This window comes from Pelophylax lessonae, assembly GCF_965119305.1.
Source record: "Pelophylax lessonae genome assembly, chromosome: 2".
NCBI classification, from domain to species: Eukaryota; Metazoa; Chordata; class Amphibia; order Anura; family Ranidae; genus Pelophylax; species Pelophylax lessonae.
In genome coordinates this window covers 651,116,936-651,136,407 of record NC_138769.1, presented here as the reverse complement: position 1 = coordinate 651,136,407, position 19,472 = coordinate 651,116,936, and positions in this window count along the sequence as shown.

Here is a 19,472-nt window from a genome sequence, read left to right as displayed (position 1 = left end):
ATCCACACCTACCACCAAGCTAATCCCTCACATATGGTGGAGGTATGCAGTGGGCAGAAGCAGAGATCCTTGCAAGAAGTGCATATGTTTGATGAACTTTGTCTGATGCACGAGATTGCACAATCTATGTGTGCAGGAGAGAAGATCCTGAAAAAAAAAAAAAACGTGTTTTAAAGAGACAGCGGTCTCAAAATTTTTGATGAACTTTTTTGTGTCTGGTGCAAGGGACTGCACAAACTGTGTGCGCAGGAAAAGAGATCTTGCAAGAGAGAGAAAAACTACATGTGTTAAAGAGACAGTGGTCTGAAATTTTTTTGCTGGACTGTGAAAAATTTGTTTGTGGAGTTATTGAAGATGGGGCGTTCAAAACGCCTGAAAAATGCAAAGATAGATGAAATGAGAGACCGGATTCTATGGATGGAGGGGATGCTACCGTCTGAACCAGCCCCATCCATGCCTAAAGAGAGTCTACTAAAGAGGAAGGTTGTTGTCCCTAGCAACACTGATGAAACTGCTATGGAGACGCAGTGTGCTCAGATGAAAAGTAAACTCAAAATGGGGGAGATGCTGAAACAGCGGAGCTTTGCAACTCAACAAAAGGCTCACCAAGAGAGCATGGCAGGCTGGAAACAGAGACGCCAGCAGCCAATGGAGGCCATCGGTTTGGAGGAAACCGAGTATGTGTGCAGGGCTGAGTTGGATGCCTTGAAATGGAAAATGGAAGAAAAGGAACGAGCCCTGGAGTTGCTTAGGATGGAGCATAGAAACGTGCAGGCTCAGGTGTTCCAGTGGGAAGAATCCACTGCTCTTCTTTTTTCCGAGTTGCACAAACGCAGAGAGACTATAATGGAGAAAGATACCATCCTCATGGAAAAGGAAATTGAAATTCAGACTTTGCAGAAGCAAAGTATGTGTGAAATGTTGGAGTTGCGTAATCAGCTGGAAAAAAGTCTTCAGTCTTTGGAAGCTACAAAAATAGACCTGCAGGGGGCGCAGGAACAGAATGTTGCTCTGAAAACGACATTGTCTCTCAGCTGCAGGGAGAAAAGTGAAATAGAGGCTAAATTACTGAGTACTGTGTGTGAGCTCACCGCTTTGAGAAGTGTGGTAGATGAATTACGTGCAGACTGTGAAAGTTGGAAAGGTGAAGCCCAACGTTTCCAGCAGCAGTTAAAGGAGAAAGAAGCCTGTGTGGCAGAATTACAGTCTCATTCCCAGAAGCTAGCCAATGAGGTGAAAGCTCTTATGCAGAGAAAAGGAGATTGTGAACATAAGAGGTAAAAAGTAGAGGCACAGCTTCTGGAATCGCAAGTCAAGGTGTCAGAAGGTGACCGAGTGTGTGCTAAGCTGTCAGAGAAGGCAAACCGACTGCAGGTTGAGCTGGACAGTGTCACAAATCAGCTTTCTCAAGCAGACAGCAAATCTAGAGAAATTGCAGAAGATTTTTCTATCTTGGAATCGCAGCTGCAAGACACGCAGGAACTCTTACAGGAAGAGAGGTGTCAAAGGCTGAGTTTGAGCACAAAACTCAAACAAATGGAAGATGAGAAAAATGGCTTCCTGGAACAATTTAAAGAGGAGGAGGAAGCAAAGAAAAACCTATCAGAGCAAGTCGCAACATTGCAAGCTCAGATAGCGGATATGAAAAAACGCATAGAGGAAAGCGTTGGTTCATTAGAGTGTGTTGGAGATGTGAAAAAGAAGTTTGATCAGATTTTTGGTGAGGAGAAGACTGTGTCTGAAAAATATGCAGAAGAACGCGACCGTGCAAAAACGGAGGCGCGTGATAACGAGAGCAAAGCCCTGTTCTTGGCTCGCTCCTTGGAGGAAGCTCTAGAGTGTAAGGTTGAACTAGAAAGAGTTAACCAACAGCTGTGTACAGAAATGGAAGATTTGGTCAGCTCCAAGGATGATGTTGTGAAAAGCGTTCAGGAGCTAGAAAAGTCTAAGCGAGCCTTAGAACAGCAAGTAGAAGAGATGAAGATTCCGTTGCAGGAATTGGAAGAGGAATTACAGGCAACAGAGGATCTGTCCCAAAGAGGGGATAGTGTGCCTGATGCAGTTTTTAAAAGGATCAGTGTTTTGGGGTCTGTCCTGAGTGAGCCTCAGAAATGTGATGACATGTGGCTTGAATCACCCCTTTGGAATAAACCGTTCCTTCAAAAACGTCAAGCATTGGAAAATGTATCATTAGAACTTCAGCAAACAAAGGAGCTGGGTAAGAAATGTGATGATTTCTCAGTTCAGGCTGAAAACCTAGTGGAAAAAACTAAAGCGGAGAAAACTAAAGCAAGTGATATAAATCTGGGAGAAAAAAGCAAACGCCACCTAGTGGAGAAAACTAAGGCTGTTGGTGAAAACGTGAAGCAAATGAATAAGTGCCTTTCAGGGAATATTTCCAAAATGGAACTGGTGAAAGACAGGTGGCAGAAGTTTGATCGTGATCTTGAGATACATTCCATGTGGAATTCAGATAGAGAAAAGGAACTAGGTGACCTTGAGCGGTCAAATAGTTCAGCAGAAAGTGCATTGAAGAAACCAGTAAAAAAATGTGTTGCAGTTCCATGCTTCTTCACTGATGCAGAGAGGAGGTCTATAATGGATACCACCCAGATCGCTGGGTTCAACTGTGTTGTTGCCTTTGACCCATATGATGATGGAAGGAAAGTTGATAAAGTCCAGACATTTCTTGGAACAAAGCTAAGTGAAGCAGAGGTTCTCAAAGTGTTGTGGAAGTCATTTGTTGATTGCAGAGAGAGGCGTCTTAAGAATGTTGAAGACTTTAAGACTAGCAAAATTGAGTTGCCTATGGATCACGGTCCTCGATGGTGGATTGGACAGACGGTTATGAGGGACAAGCTGTCTGACATTTATGAGAAATCTGTCAATGAAGATGACAGAAACGAGAAGGAGCAAAATGATGCCAAAAATGCAGTTGAAGAATGTGTATATGAGATGAGAGACAAACTGTGGCATTTATGAGAGGTCTGTCAATGAGGATGACAGAGACAGTTTCATCCGGAGGCTTGAGGATGCTGGGAGGCTTATCGGTGAGAGTCAGGAGAAGTGCCTGACACATGCGTGCCTGGAAAACTGTGTCCCAACCCTAGGGTTGAAACAAGAGGGGGGGGGTATGTGACAGGAAGTCAGGTAAATCTGTGAATGTAGTCACAGACAGGAGCTACACTTCCACCTGATTTAGAAAGTTCACTAATTACTATAGAGTGTTGGCTACAGAGCTAGCCAGCAGGAAGTTGAAAGGCCTTCAGCTGTTCAGAATGAGGAAATGAAGGCCTCTATAATTTGTCCAAAGGAAGTCTAATGGATTGCTGCCTCCTGTCGCCGTGTGGGCTGGGAGAGGAGGACAGACAGATGAGTGCCTCCCGACAAGCTGGTGAGCATGGGAGAAGACCCCCTGAAGTGATGTGCGCTAAGGAGGGTAACCAGTGTGAAGACTACTCGAAGTGAGGTCTTGGATCGTCTCAAGGTGAGAAGAGAAACTATTTCTATGTGGAAAGAAATAAATGCACTGCTTGCTATGTGGAGAGACAAGTAAATGAACTGTGTTCAATGTGAAGAGTGTGAAGAGCATAGGCGTGCGCACAGGGTGTGCCGGGTGTGCCTGGGCACACCCTAATCACCTAGGGCACATTAGCATTATCGCTCTGTTTGCCAGTGTGGAGATGGGAAAGATCTCCCTCGGACCTGCTCTGCCATAAGAGAAGTGCCACACACTTCTATTTCACTTTGCCAGCAGGGCGAGTAATGTACCGGTGCCATGTACATGTAGGCAAACACATGCATGTGTATTTAAACTTTGGGGTGCACACCCTAATGCAATAGGCTGCGCACACCTATGGTGAAGAGACAAAGGGACATGTTCCATATGAAGAGGAAAAGGGACATGTTAAATGAACTATTTCTATGTGGGAAGAAATAGATGAACTGTGCAATGTGAAGAGAAAAGGGACATGTTCAATGTGAAGAGGAAAAGGGACATGTTCAATGGACATTTGTGCTGTGTGAAGAGATTATAAATGGACTATTGAGAGTCTGCTGTATGACCAGCCAAGTCTGCCCAACAGTAGGTTGGGGACAGACTTCATTAGATAGGTTCCAGTGTGTGTGAAGGTAGCCGCCCACCGTGGCAAGGATTTATTTTGTTTTATTTTATTTTGCTGGTTTTGACGCTCGCAGTCTGGTGAAGAAAAAATGCATTAATAAACCAAACTGTTGTTTGCAACCAATTCTCGGGTATCTTCTTGTGAAAACGCACCCCCAAGGGGTCATCCACGCCTACCACCGAGCTAATCCCTCACAACATATATATATGTATATACTTTAATGGTAGATCATAATGGACAAAGGACTACAAGGCACCACCCACATTATAACAACTCAACAACAACAACATGAAAAAACATGTAAATCATATATGTATACATTGTGTTGAATATAGTGCTATAAGAAACGCTGCTGAGATATATAGTACCTTCTGATCTGAATATATAATGTGATATAAAAATGAGTAAAAATGTAAATAAATCAAAATGTAAAATACTTGTTCTTGCGTGAATGGTCTGCTGAGCATGAGTCCTCTCAAAACATTGTAATATAAAGTGAAAAAATGCATAGGGTAGATCAACAATTGATGTGTCTTAAGTGAACATGATTAATAATAAATGACATAAAAAAAAACACATTTCATAAGCCTGTATAAAAAGTCCTTAACAAACGTGCAATTGGTGGTCTTGTACAGGTGCATATCAAACTTATGGTGGAAAAAGTGCTTCCACTCATGCTCCTCCTCCAGGACCGCACACACCAGAAAGCTCAATCCCTACGGGGGCTAAAAGACATCTAGACAATATTTTCAGAGCCCTCAGTCTGGATAAGATATCTCCCTCTCCTCTCAATGATCTTCCACTTATCAATGGGCTCATGCGGGGAATAGGCAGACTTTAAACCTCATAGTGTAAATCTGTATTGGTTTATTAGAACGTAAAAAAGGAAAAAGGGGGGCTAGAGGGGACTTTTAAGGGGGTACCGTCATTGGACCAATATGCATGAGTAGGACAATATATTAAAATGTCAAATACATTTTATTAGCATATTACATTAAAATTGTATTTCTTGTGAATACAAAAAACAATACAAAACTATGAAAAAAAAAAAAACAAGAGTAGCATAACATAAGTAGCACAATGGTTTTCTACATAAAGGGACAGTTGTTTAAACAGACCCTTGCTGACTAGTAACGATGGAACATGGTCAGCTAGATGTAGTAACAAAAGTGCCCAGAGATGCCCGACATGTTTCGCGGGAGACCGCTTCTGTCCTACTCATACATATTGGGCCAATGACGGTACCCCCTTGAAAGTCCCCCCTAGCCCCCCTTTTTAAAATTCTATATACATAATTCGGGGCATAGGTACCTTCATCTTTGGTACATTGTTAGTCTACGAACCAACAACATGGCCACCTAAGGAGCGACACCTTTTTTCCTCCTTACCCGGTGTTCTGTGAAAACAGGCAACTGGTCGTGTACTGTAGTCTATAGGCTTCCTGTGGTCTGTGAAAACAGCAACTTGTCCAAATCTCCAATTATTGCTGCTGTAGAGTCGACGGAAGTGACGTGGTTGGAGATCTTGGCGAGTTTGGGGTTTTTTTTAGGCAGAACACTGGGGCGCCCTGTTTTCCACGGCCCGGAAAGCGGAAGTGACGCAATGCCGCAAGAAGCTCCGCCCTACAAATTTCATCAGAATTACATCATCGGGAGTGGTGCCATCTTGCCTTTTCCCTTGGAAAAAAAACAATGCTGTCTCTAGGCAATCAGAGATCAACACTGAGTGGCCATATTAAGCTGTATGTGATGAGACAATAAGGCTTGCCGTGGTAACTAGGCAACCTAAATGAGCATATCGTCAGCCATTTAACAAGTTCCATCCATGTCTCCAAAAAATAACAATAAAATGTCACACTAGGCAGTGTGCCACTTACAGCACAAATCAAATAATACTAACAGCAAGGCTGGCTATGGCAATGGGAAAATGGATGGATGGGGGAGATTGCTGTAAATATTAAAAATTAATTAAATAGAGTTTTTGGTTTGTGGTGTTCAGATGCAGTGCAGTTCTACTTTAACGTTCATGTGCGTGTATAGGCAGGTGTCCCAATACTTTTGGTAATATAGTGTATATGATGTTGTATGACGGTAGTGGGATACATTCGATCGTAAGCTCCCCTGGGGTAGGGTCTCATTTAAACAGTACTATTTATTGTCAACAGTGCTGCATATAATATGGGTGCAAATATAGGGACTTTAATAACGTATGCAAAGGAGTGTAAAAAATAAAGGGATTTTAAAATGTACCTACTGTAAAAAAGAAGTTGTAGATCGGCACATGCTAGTGGGATCACAACACTCCTTTATTTAACGCAGGATAAAAAAAATAAATGCCTTTCCTTGCTTACATGTTTCAGCCCTGTGTGATCCTTAATCACAGCCACTGTAAAAAGACAAGCTCGGACAAATACACAGACACATATATATGTTAACCATGTAGAAAAGAACAGATTATCTGTGACTCAAAACAAAGTGACACGGGTGGCTGCACTGATGTGCCCAGATAAGCGTGGGCACCGATGATCATCATACAGTGCTGCCAAGAAAGCCTACTTCAACAGTCTGTGCAAATAAAGTTTTGGAATCTGCTAAAAGTTTTCCTTACATGAACTCTGTAACACAGTGCCAGTTCACACCACACCAACTCAACAGACTATCGCTGTTATCAAGACACATGTTGGTACAAGTTGAGAGTCGCTGTGTGTCATCGAGTTTACATTGGCCAAGTTTCGCAGGCAGTCATCACCACTTGGCATCATTAGGAACAAGATCAGATTATGATCATAAATATTTTTCTTTCTCTAATTTATAATTTGATATCTTAGAGGTATGTCTCCAAATAATGTCATGGAATTCCAGTTTATCTCAAACATCAGACTTACAGTAACTTCCTTTTCAAGTGTAAGTCCAGCTAAACAGATACGCGAGTTTTTGGGTAAAAGCCAATCTCCCAATAGCTTTTGCAATTGTCATTAACCACTTCAGCATCAGAAGGTTTATCCTGCCCTTCATGACCAGGTCCTTTCTTGCGATACGGCACTGCGTTACTTTAACTGACAGTTGCATGGTCGTACGACGATGTATCCAAACATTGTTTACTTTCTGCTATAAAACATATCCAATAAAAAAGTAAACAATCACATTTTTCATCAATTTAGGCAAATATAGATTCTGATACATGTTTTTGGTTAAAAAAAAAAAAAAAAATGCCAATAAGTTTATATTGATTGGTTTCACAAAAGTTTTAGCGTCTACAAACTATGGGATATTTTTATGGCATTTTTATTTATTTATTTTAAATATAATTTTTATTGGTGATATAAATCAACATACAACATGCTGTACATAAGATAATATTTGATCAAGAAGGCAAGACCCACTGTATACATATAGTAGTAGCGCAAAAACATGCTGTACAGTAGTGCTCATAAGTTTACATACCCTGGCAGAATGCATGATTTCTTGGCCATTTTTCAGAGAATATGAATGATAACACAAAAACTTTTCTTTCACTCATCATTAGTGTTTGGCTGAAGCCATTTATTATCAATCAACTGTGTTTACTCTTTTTGAATCATAATGAGAACAGAAACTACCCAAATGACCCTGATCAAAAGTTTACATACCCCAGTTCCTAATACCGTGTATTGCCCCTTTAACATCAATGACAGCTTGAAGACTTTTGTGGTATTTGTGGATGAGGCTCTTTATCTTCTCAGATGGTAAAGCTGCCCATTCTTCCTGGCAAAAAGCCTCCAGTTCCTGTAAATTCTTGGGCTGTCTTGCATGAACTGCAGGTTTGAGATCTCCCCAGAGTGGCTCCATGATATTGAGGTCAGGATACTAAGATGGCCACTCCAGAACCTTCACTTTATTCTGCTGTATCCAATAACAGGTCAACTTGGCCTTGTGTTTAGGATCATTGTCATGTTGGAATGTCCAAGTACGTCCCATGCACAGCTTCCAGGCTGATGAATGCAAATTCTTCTCCGGTATTTTTTGATAACATACTGCATTCATCTTGCCATCAATTCTGACCAAATTTCCTGTGCCTTTGTAGCTCACACATCCCCAAAACATCAGCAATCCACCTCCTTGTTTCACAGTAGGAATAGTTTACCTTTCATCATAGGCCTTGTTGACTCCTCTCCAAATGTAGCGTTTATGGTTGTGGCCAAAAAGATCAAGTTTGGTCTCATCACTACAAATGACTTTGTGCCAGAAGGTTTGAGGCTTGTCTCTGTGCTGTTTGGCGAATTGTAAGCGGGATACTTTGTGGCATTTGCGTAGTAATGGCTTTCTTCTGGCGACTCGACCATGCAGCCCATCTTTCTTCAAGTGCCTCCTTAACGTGCATCTTGAAACAGCCACACCACATGTTTTCAGAGAGTCCTGTATTTCACCTGAATTTATTTGTGGGTTTTCTTTGCATCCCAAATAATTTTCCTTGCAGTTGTGGTGGAAATTTTAGTTGGTCTACCCGACCGTGGTTTGGTTTTAACAAAATCCCTCATTTTCCACTTCTTGATTAGAGATTGAACACTGCTGATTGGCATTCTCAATTCCTTGGATATCTTTTTATATCCCTTTCCTATTTTATACAGTTCAGCTACATTTTCCTGCAGATCCTTTGACAATTCTTTTGCTTTCCCCATGACTCAGAATCCAGAAACGTCCGTGCCTCACTGGATGAAAGATGCAAGGGTCTGCCAGGAGTCCAGAAACGTATTGACCTTTTATACACACACACACACTAATTACAAGCAAACAGATCACAAGTGAGGATGGTTACCTTTAATAGCCATTCAAACCACTTTGTGTCAACTTGTGTGCATGTTATCAGGCCAAAATCACCAGGGTATGTAAACTTTTGATCAGGGTCATTTGGGTAGTTTCTGTTGTCATTATGATTTAAAAAGAGTAAACACAGTTGATTGATAATAAATGGCTTCAGCCAAACACTAACCATGAGTGAAAGAAAAGTTTTTGTGTTATCATTCATATTCTCGGAAAAATGGCCAAGAAATCATATATTCTGCCAGGGTATATAAATTTATGAGCACAACTGTATATAGAGCTACAAGTATTGTAAGAATATACAGGCTATTCGCATATCTTAAAACAATGAATCATTAAGAACTTTCATCATAATGAAAAAAAAGGAAAAACAAGTATGATTGACAGCAGTATGGTATAACTAAACCAAAGGTTTGGACCAGACATTCTACATGTCATGGAATTTCTTTAGGTTACCTGCTTGCAACACTAAACATTCTTCATACTTCTGAATTAGAAACACTTGATTTTTTACTTGACACTAGATGCCAAGTTTTTCATCCCACAGAACATGAAAGAAGGGATCCTACCTGTGAACAACCTCGCCAACTTTGCTGTCGTCTATGTTAGAGACTTTGACTAATTGGAGGGGAGTACGTTACCATCTGCAATTGAATTTTTGGGACAATTCCCAGTAGTTGGCACAATCAGTGGAGGCATAGTTATAGTAAATGGCTTTTTGCCAATGAGTATCAGATATTGATAAATTCAGTTCTGATTCCCATTTTCTTAAGTTCTGAATTTTAATGAAGTTGAGTCTAGAACGTATGATATTTTAGAATAATGTGATTCCTTTTACTTTGGGTGTTGGGGTTGTCCAGAAAAAAATGTTTCTGAGGGGAGAGATAAGGATGGTATAAGGTTCAAAGAGAAGTAAGAGTATATTTGACTGTGGGTAAAGAAGCTATGCGCTGGAATGTTATATTGTTTTAATATTGTTGAGAAGTCCATGAGTTTTCCCCTATGAACTAGTTGTGTTAGAGGAGTAAGTCTGAGTGGAGCCCAGTATTTAAGGGAGACATTAGGTATTAGAAAATTCACTATTTCTAGTGGGATGGTATAAAGGTTGTTCTATATGATACCATTGCTTCGTGGGAGTGGGTAGGAACCACTGCCTGAGTTGGTCAAGTACTGTAGCTGCATAGTAATCTTGTATGTCAGGGTAACCCATTCCCCCGTTCACTTGTGGCGTATGAGCGTTGCATAGTTGCATCTAGGTTTTTTGTTTGACCAAACATAAGCACTAAGGAGATTTTTAATGCTAGCAAAAAAGGTGGGTGCGACCAATATTGGTAAGGCTCTAAATATATAAAGCAATTTAGGAAGAATCATCATTTTAACCTACAGGCATCATCCCGGTACCATTATTTTCAGCCAGCGATTCTGTAGAAGGCAGAAGTGATCGTTCACTTATGTTGGTGGCAGAAGGGGGTCCCGCCGCCACCTCTCCAGGGCTCTCCGGTTCCCATCGCGGAGGCCAGGAGCGATGCAGCCAACGGCGATGGCTGCCTGGGACAAAGAGAGAGGAACTGACGTTTTTACCCTCTCTCTGTAACCCTGGAAATGATGAGTATTTGTCACTTCTGTTTCTGCCCCTTTGATTACCTGGCCACCAGCGGCCAGAGAAGCAGCCAATTGGACCGATCTTGGTCAAATCGGCTGCTTGGGGGGCCAGAGGAGAGATTTTGGGTCTAGTAGACACCAAATCTATCCCTAAATAGGACCTGTCATGATCCATGCTATCACAAGGGATGTTGTTCATCCTTTGTGATAGCAATAAAGTTTGTACAAAAAAAAATGTAAAAAAAAAAGTGTAAAAAAAATTGTATAAAATAAATAAATAAAATGAAAAAAAAAAATGTAAAGTGCCCCCGTCCCACAGTGCTTACATGCAAATGTGAATGCAGACGTTACTTCGGAACTCATATGTAGATGGTGATTGAACCACACATGTAAGGTATTGTTGTGAATGTCAGAGCAAGAGCAATAATTCTAGCACCAGACCTCCTGTGCCACTCTAAACTGGTAACCTGTAAAAGGCGTTTAAAGCGTCGCCTATGGAGAATTTTAAGCACCGTAGTTTGCCGCCATTCCACGGGCAAATTTTAAAGCATGACATGTTAGGTATCTATTTACTTGACGTAACATCATCTTTCACATTATACAAAAAAAATTTGGCTAACTTTACTGTTTTTTTTTTTTTTTAATTCATGAAGGTGTTTTTTTCCTCAAAAAATTGTGTTTGAAAAACCGCTATTATATTATTATTATTATAATTACAGGAGTATAGGTTGTGGGAACTGTTTGGGAGAAACCCAGGTATGGCATTGGGAAAGGGGGGGGAGGAGGGCGGGACTTTAAATGAGGCGCATGGTGGGATAAACCATGTGTCTCCATCCCTAATTTCATATAGAAAAAAAAGCCAAAAGGCAAACTGTTGGGACTTTATATGAGAGACATGACAGTGACAAGGCTGGTAGGAAAAAGTATAGCATTTATTATTTGTATATATATATATATCATATAGTCATAGTGTACAAGATAAACATAATGTATGATATATATAACAAAACTGGAGTAATACAAATGATGAATGGTCCCCAAGCCAGCTTGAAAGAACCAGCATAGCAATAGACAATAATGGGAGTAAATTGAGTATAATTATAACATCCATAACTGACGCGTTTCGTGGCCTAGTATCGCCACTTCTTCAAGAGTAGGTGTATGATCCATATCTATAAACAAAAAATAATACGTATAAAAGTATTTTGCATAGCATGATGGTCATTGGAAGCTGAAAGGGGAGGGGAGAGGGAGGGAGAGACCCCCACAGTCTCACAACTTACATGGTGGCTCCGGCAGTAGCTGGTAGTGACAGTGGGACATGAACCCAATGCCTCCCACGGGAGCTGAGGACGCAGAGGGTCAGCGGAGAGAGCGAATAGCGCCACACACAGGAAAAATTTGTAAATGGAAGTAACTGCGGTAGTATCAGTAATAACATATACCTGTATCGAATGAGTAGAAAAGTATGTTGTATAAAAAATATATATAATATATTACCTATATTATATGAGTGAAAAAATTAGAAAAAATGTAAAAGGAATTTATGGAGGGAATAGAAATGGATAAAAAATATGGAATAAGTAAGAAAAATAAGATTATAAATGATGCCGTGTAACTATATCAGTTGGGTAGGGAAGTATATGGTATGTGAAATGGCATGGGGTAGTATAAGTGAAAACTATAATGGTATATATATGAAATAATGTGTGGTAAAAAATAAAGAGAGTGTGGACATGACAGAAGTAATTGGAAGAAATTATGCATAAAAATGAAAGAAAAAACGCTAAATAGAAAGTGTGTGAGTGAATGAGAAGGTGGAAATGTGGAAACCGAATGGATAAGTACAAGGGTGAGGAGGGAAGAGAAAGTAAGAATAGAGAGACCCCAGTTAACCGAGAATCAGAGGATGAACAAACAAGGTGAATAATCAAAGGGAAATGGTATGTGATCCAAAGTAAGAGGTGAAGGTGCGAGAGAGAAGGAGGTGAATACCCAGGAGTGAAGTATGAGGGAGTGTGCCTTGCTTTTGCCAAAGACCGCCGATCCAATGACATCCCTCCATAAATTCCTTTTACATTTTTTCTAATTTTTTCACTCATATAATATAGGTAATATATTATATATATTTTTTATACAACATACTTTTCTACTCATTCGATACAGGTATATGTTATTACTGATACTACCGCAGTTACTTCCATTTACAAATTTTTCCTGTGTGTGGCGCTATTCGCTCTCTCTGCTGACCCTCTGCGTCCTCAGCTCCCGTGGGAGGCATTGGGTTCATGTCCCACTGTCACTACCAGCTACTGCCGGAGCCACCATGTAAGTTGTGAGACTGTGGGGGTCTCTCCCTCCCTCTCCCCTCCCCTTTCAGCTTCCAATGACCATCATGCTATGCAAAATACTTTTATACGTATTATTTTTTGTTTATAGATATGGATCATACACCTACTCTTGAAGAAGTGGCGATACTAGGCCACGAAACGCGTCAGTTATGGATGTTATGATTATACTCAATTTACTCCCATTATTGTCTATTGCTATGCTGGTTCTTTCAAGCTGGCTTGGGGACCATTCATCATTTGTATTACTCCAGTTTTGTTATATATATCATACATTATGTTTACCTTGTACACTATGACTATATGATATATATATATATATATATATATATATATATATATATATATATACAAATAATAAATGCTATACTTTTTCCTACCAGCCTTGTCACTGTCATGTCTCTCATATAAAGTCCCAACAGTTTGCCTTTTGGCTTTTTTTTCTACAGGTATGGCATTGAGGATTTTACCCATTGAAAAGGGAATTTAGATTGCAGTCAAGAATAACAGGATCTGGAAAGTGAACACCCAAAATATTCGACTTAGTTTCGTTTACCTTGTAGTAGAAACATCTATTGAATGTTGTAAGAACTTTGTATACTGCCGTAATGGAAGTAGCTGGGTTTGTCAGGGTTAGTATAATATCATCTGCAAATTGAGTTATGTTGTATTGTTTGTCTAAAACGGAAATGCCAGATATAGATTTGTGGTCCCCTATTTTTTGGGCTAGAGGTTCCATCAAAAAGTAAAAATTAAAGGGGAAAGGGGACAGCCCTACCTTGTGCCATTGGTAATTTTAAACTCATCAGAGAATACTCCTTCCAAAAAAACTCGTGCCAATGAGGAGGTATAAAGAGCTGTAATGACTGAAAGTATGCTGCCATCAAATCCAAATTTTTTGAGTGTTTGGTTTGGTAGCCCCATTGAATCCTATCAAACGCTTTTTCAGCGTCAAGTGCCAAAAATAAGGATGGGGCTTTGGAGGATTTGGAGTGAAACAATAGATTTGTTATCTTGCGCGCGGCATCGAGAACTTGTCCTCCCAGGGTGAAGCCTACCTGATCTGCACAGATTAGGTGGGGCAATATGGGAGTTAACCTTTTGAGCAATACTTTTGGCGTACAGTTTGATATCTATGCTTAGCAATGAGATTGGGCAGAAAATAGATCATGCTACTGGCTCCTTCCCTGGTTTCAGAAGTGTAATGATGTTAGCTGAAAGCATTTCAGGAGGAAGGATGCCAGAGAACATAGCAGCATTAAAGGTGTGGTTTAAGTAAGGAATTCGATTTTGGGAAAAAAGCTTTTAATACTCCTCTGAAAAGCCATCTGGGCTTGGGGCTTTGCCATTGGGGAGTGAGTGGATAGTACGTTCTATTTCTTTATCCGTTATTTGGGCATTAAGGCTTTCAAGTTGATTTTGTGATAGTGTAGAAAGACGTAAAGATTGTAAAAAGAATCGGCATTGCCTTCATGTGAGGGTTATGTTGCAGAAGCCTCTCTATTTTTTTATTATATAGGTTTTCATAGTACGTGCAGAATGCATTTGCAATGCCTTTAGGATTATATAGTTTCCCCCCTGAAGCTGGGTGAAGAATGTATGGAATTTTCTGTTTGGACCTGCATTGTTTTAATTGTGCTGCTAGAAGCTTTCCAGCCTTATTGCCCGATGTGTAGAAAGAAGAACGAGTTTATGTAAATTTTTGGTGTGCTGATAGGAGAGAAAATATCCTTTATGGCCTTAAAAATTAAATCACTAAGCAATGGTGTAGGATTTTGTTTGTTTTCCATGTCAAGTTTGTTTATGATGTCTAATAACTTAGCTGCACTGTTGTTTGGCATTTTGCCTGTGCACTAAGCTTGAGCAAAATGCCTCGTATGTAAGCTTTATGGGTTGACCATAATAAAGTGGGTTCCACTTCTGGGGAGTAGTTTGACTTAAAAAAAAGTCTGTAAAGTACTGGCTGATAAACTTGGAGTTGTTAGGAGTCAACATTAGGAAAGGGTCATTGCGCCACATAGACATAGGCGGTGCATGATCTGACCACGTTATCATGAGAATTTCTGATGAGATTGTCTCTTTGCAGGAGGCCTTGCTCCGTAACTTGATGGAGAAGTTGGAGAAAGGTATAAAGTTTAGGTTCAGTCAATAAAAGAAATTGTAGTTTAGTGAGTCTGTAAAAATAGCAAACTTCAGGCGTTGTATATTAACTAGAAACAAATCAACAGTAAAAAGAACACATAGTGAAATTTTGAATGAGTGGAGTAACTCCACAGCTTACAGTGTGGGTTATATTAGCAGACAGAACCGAGTTTCAGCAGCAGAGACAGGGCTTTGGTTGCTGAGGTTATCATTAATCTTGACGACGGTGTGTGCATTAAGGCTGATGATCTTGGGGACCCAGAATTTTTCATCCTTTTTGGGGTACTAGGCCTTCCTCCAAGGAGCAAACATTATAGGACCTTTCATCTTTGGTGACAATAAGTTTCACCGGATGCCCCCATTTGTAGGAGATTTGGTGGTTGCGCAAAGGATTGGTGATTGTGGCCATATTTTTCCGCTTCATCATCGTATATTGGGAGAAATCATATATTGGGAGAACAATTATGTATCAATATTTAACTTTATTAAACATGATTTTCTTTGCAATTGGTGCCCTTCAGCTATCTTTCTGCTGGTATAGCCCCTTATGTTCTACATCCTATATCACTGATATGTGCAAAAAAGTACAAGCAGTTAGCCAACTTCCAGTGAGTGGGTTCTATGTGAAGACATTATTGCAGCATAAAAGGCTAAAGAATGGTTTCTGAACACAAACCTGTTTTCTTTCAATAGGGTATGAAGTGATACCCAAAAGCAAAGGAGCAAAAAGGATGTCAATAGGTATAAGTAAGTTTAGTAAAATAGTTTTTCCCTCAAAAATTAAGAAATTCTCCATTGACAAAATTATTTGAATAAACTGTTCTATCCTTTTTTTTTTGTTTTGAGGTTATGGGTTATTTTTTTTTGGAAGGTGTATTTAGAGTAGCTTATCTCATTTTATGGGAAAAATAAACAGGTGCAGTTTTCCCCAAAATAATAAAATAAAATAAAGTATTACAAACAATCTTTCACTTAAAATAATTCCCCTGATTCCTAAAGATGTCATATGGATGAAATGCATTGACCAGAGCCACACTTACTACGTCACTTCCGGTGACGTTGCTTCCGCTGTGGTGAAACGCATGGCCATATTTCATCAGGAAGTGAAGGAGCCGATAGAATACATAAAGCATGATCTCCATTGTTTTTAAAATAAGTGCATCTCTGTTGGTTTCTATTAAAAATAAAGTGGTATTACACTATTACAGGTCCTCTTTTTATTGTGTGATTGCTAATAGCTGGTGGACTGGAGGAGTAGCAATTATACTGTATATACTTCCTAGTGAGCACAGCATGGAGGAGCCCTTGGAGTCAGTTTGAGATCTAATTAAAAAAGGGGTGGCACAGAATCTGGTGAGTGGTGCTTGTAAAGGAGTGTGGTAAAAGGCGTTTGACACACAAACACTATTCATGAATTGGAGTGGGTCACTGATTCAGAAGGAGCACTTTATTGGGAAGTTTACTTGGAGGCACCTTATGAAAAGGAGACACTTTTATAAATATTAATCACTTTATTGGTAAAAGAATGTGAAGAAGTGGGCTGGAGTTTACTGACACTTTATTGTTGCACTTTATAGTATTCCATGTTTTACTAGTATTTCACATTTGATTTTAAGTGCAAGATTGTTCATAAGATCTTATTTTGTGTATTTATTTATGTAGAGAGCTGCACCAGTTTATTTTTCAAATTTGCACTATTATTCCCCTAGGGGGTAAAGAAGGGTGCCTATAAGCTTGTTTAAAAATCTAGAGGAGGGGCCATAAGTGCAGAGTGTGGCACCATTTTATTTCACTTGAATGTGTGCATTTGATTTTTTTTTTTTTTGCAGTGTTGCCTTGCATTTTCATTTTACTTTATTAATGGCTGTAGTTTCTTTAAAAAAAATGAAAAAATGAATGCAAATATTGAGTTGTTTTGTTACAAGCACAGGTCAAGCATAGTTGAAAGAAGGTTTTGTAATTCTGGGGAGACATTTAAAACCAATTGCACCCTTATAAACTAACAAAAATCACAATATTTTTGCCTTCTTCATTAACTCCAATCATGAAAACTCCCTATTTTTGCTGAAATTTTGAGGAAAAAATAATTCTCAATATTGCTTGCTCCTAGCTCCATTTTTAGTTATGCTTTGCCCCTTTGGTCTTATGCCTATGATCCCTCTTAAAAAGAGTACTACAGATTTTTGGTTGCCAGAAAATGTCTGATGTTTGGTTACCAGAATAAAATTTGGGTATTTCTTTATTTGTATTATTATTTGTTTTATCTATATAATGCTGATAAGAGGAAGTTATCAAAAAAGACAGTGATGAATTCACTAAAAATTAGAGAGAAACAAAAAAAAAAAAATAATAATAATAAAACAAAACCAGGAAAGGGTCAGTGTCATATAATATAAAAAAAAAAAAAAACAAATGATACCCTTTCATGTCACAATAATGGCAGATAATAACTCTTTGGAATGCAGTTTCCTTTCTTTAATAAATGTTCAATTATAGAGAAAGTACAGTACATAATGTAAAGGTACTTTACTAATGAATAGCATGCTAGGTTGAAAGTTCAAGGAAGAAAATAAGAGAAAAAGTAAAAGAAATGACATGTTTGCTATTATCATGTAAAAAGGGAATCAGAAAATTAAAGCAATTGTAAACGATCACCTTGTAAAACAACCCATTAAGTTTAAAATAGAAATGAAAGGCAAAACATTTTTGTATAGATATAAAAATACATTATATATACCTTTTTTCCCTATTTATAAGTGATCATAGCCCCTCTGTCCTCAGCCGCATAAGAGCTGGGGGGAGCAGAAGCAACTGAAGCATTGAACTTTTTTGATAGGAAAGCAGAGAGACTGGCAGGAACACCAGGGATTTCACAGAAAGGAAGCAATACAAAGAGAACAGGATACTTTCTCATACAAGTACATGGCACAGCAGACACATATCGGGAATATGAAGTGTTGGGGTAACAAACGCCATCCAGGTAGCATCTTATGACATTATACTCTACTATGCTCCAGCAAAAAGGTCATGTGTTATCTCCCACCTAAATGTATTTTTCTTGTTGTGACTATAAACTGTATCAGGCTACTATTGTTTGCTGTATTCTGACATCTAGTGTGGTGGTTTTGGACCACAATTTGTTTACTTGTGTGATTTGGTATCTCCCTCTGTCCTTTAGTGTTCTTTAGTGCTAGTTAGTTCATTTCGTCTAGACCCACCCTGTTACTTCCGTGTACCTTCTGTCATTGATGGTTCATTGCAGAGACAGGACTTAGGAAAGTTACTGTCTTTCTAAACTTCAAAAGATTGGAAAAATATCCTTTGTAATGAAATTATCGGAAGTAAAATTGGGTTGGATTCAATGAAGAATAATGATGGGCTCAGGCGTGTTTGAGTCGTACCCGCCAGAAAGCCGTTACTGCACACTGCCAAACATAGGCAGTGAGGCATTTCTCGGCTCGCAGCTGCACATACACACACTGCCTATGATTGGCAATGTGCAGTGACGGCTTCTTTGCTGGTACGATCCGAACATGCCTGAGCCCATCAAGCCTATCATTATTAAAGAATTAGGCTGCCTGTGGATAGTGCCAGGTCAGCAGGTGAGCATACTGTCCAGACAGGCTATAGAGGTGGGTCAATGCATAAAGCAACATTAAAAAATGAACACTACATAGACAAACAAGTATACCCTATATTACCAAAAGTATTGGGACGCTTGCCTTTATGTGCACATGAATGGCATCCCAGTCTTAGTCCGTAGGGTTTAATATTAAGTTGGCCCATCCTTTGCAGCTATAACAGCTTCAACTCTTCTGAGAAGACTGTCCACAAGGTTTAGGAGTGTGTCTATGGGAATGTTTGACCATTCTTCCAGGAGCTCATTTGTGTGGTCAGACACTGATGTTGCACAAGAAGGCCTGGCTCGTAGTCTCCCCTTTATCGCAAAGGTGTTCTATAGGGTTGAGGTCAGGACTCTGTACAGGCCAGTCAAGTTCCTCCACCCAAAACTCGCCCATCCATGTCTTTGTGCATCGGTCCAAATAATTTGGTGGAGGGGGGATTATGGTGTGGGGTTGTTTTTCAGGGTTTGGGCTTGGCCCCTTAGTTCGAGTGAAGGGAACTCTTAAGACATAAGCATACCATGACATTTTGGACACTTTTATGCTCCCAACTTTGTGGGAACAGTTTGGGGATGGCTCCTTCCTGTTCCAACATGACTGCGCACCAGTGCACAAAGCAAGGTCCATAAAGACATGGATGAGCGAGTTTGGGGTAGAGAAACTTGACTGGCCTAAACCTAATAGAACACCTTTGGGATAAATTAGAGTGGAGACTGCGAGCCAGGCCTTCTCGTTCACATCAGTGACTGAGACTGGAATGCCATTAAAGTTCATGTGCCTGTAAAGGCAGGTGTCCCAATACTTTTGGTAATATAGTGTATGTGGAAGTCGCAC